Below are 1,609 nucleotides of genomic sequence, written 5' to 3' on the forward strand. Positions count from 1 at the left end.
CACATTGATCATAAGGATCGTTAGACGCAACCTGGTCTAGTCGATTAAAGTCTACATCCGAGAAATGTGCACGCCTTAGGCAGTAGGAATTGTGGTTGGTTCGTGACCGAATCACTTCAATATACTCGAAGTCTAATAAAAGGCTATGCTACCATGAAATAGTACACTACCGAGTGTTCTAGAGTAAAGACACCCCCGCACAGGGTATTGGAGTTTACACCAAACCAGGGTCTCACCTTATTATGGATTAAAAGATATTAATTCTAAAAGATAAACGTGTGAGCGTAGAAACTCGATGCGTACCTGACGCGAGAAGTCATTCGGTCACGTGCTACGAAGCATGATCCAAGGAGTCATGTGGAGGGACGCATCATGCGCATCACGCACATCACAAATCATGGCATCATTGACCCAAGAAAACTAGACTCCGCAAAATATTCCAAAGTCTGCCAAAAGAGAAAAACTATGAATGATTTGCCGTGTGGTCCGAAAACCTGGGCATAGTATCTAATAATAGAGAGAAAATCACTAAGCGGACCGTTCGCCTCAGCTGAGCCAATCGTGAAAACCGTTTACGGCGATTCCCACATACGCATCAATACTGATGCGTCGCGTCGCCACAATAGAGAAAACACTACGAAAACTTAAAAGAAGTCAGCTCAGTTGTGCCACAACACAACCGAGCCACTTCAAACCTTTACTAAAAATCAGCATTAATTCGTCCGACCTCTCGGGCAACGCACGGATATGTAAATATAAATAGAAAACATAAAATAGTATAAAGGGAGGACGCGTGCAGGCTGAAACGAGAGGAATTATCCCCCGCGTTGACCAGCTGTCGCACTCCCAGTAGCATCTGAGGTAGTGGATAAGTTTGTAATCAATTTAAGGACTTTTCTTCGCAGACATAAGTAACGTGTGCCCGGAACCAGCGTGTTAAGTGGGGATCACAAAGCTTTTATAAGGTTATCTTGTCAATTAGTAAGAGAGCTCTCTGCTCTTACCGAGGAATCCAAGTGAGCGTGCTTGAAGAGTCTTTAAAGACTAGTTTGGACCAAATCAGAGGCATAATAAAAGCTCAAGGGAGTTATAAAAGTCTACAAAGCACAATTTCCTTGTCATTTCTTCGTATACAGTTAGAACACAATCCCAGAACACCGAGACAGTCCCAATAAAAGCCGTTTCCCTTTGAAGACTACTAGGTTTCAAATTCTATACTTGTGCCTGCACGTAAAAACAATACCTTTTGTTCCAAAGGGTCTACTAGACTTAGACAAGTGATATAAAATATACAAAATCGTTTCCCCGAACTTCTACTAAAGTTCTAACAAAACAAGTGTGGTAATTCTATTTACTGTACCAACCCGAACTTGAAGCACCGAGCACGTACCTGTGGTGATAAGTGTTGAAGGTGTTTGTGTGTATGTGTGTGTGTTGTTTAGGTGTTCACGCATCTTGTCAGCGCGTCTGATTGCACTTTCCTCACTCCCGCGTGCCACGGTCTTCTCACTGGATCAGTATTGATGACTGGTATGTTTTCCTGTATCCTGTGTATGTTTCTCTTGCCAAAAGAGCATCCACATATGTTTTTTCCATGTCAAAATCCCTC

This window comes from Laccaria bicolor, genomic scaffold, assembly GCF_000143565.1.
Source record: "Laccaria bicolor S238N-H82 LACBIscaffold_19 genomic scaffold, whole genome shotgun sequence".
NCBI lineage: Eukaryota > Fungi > Basidiomycota > Agaricomycetes > Agaricales > Hydnangiaceae > Laccaria > Laccaria bicolor.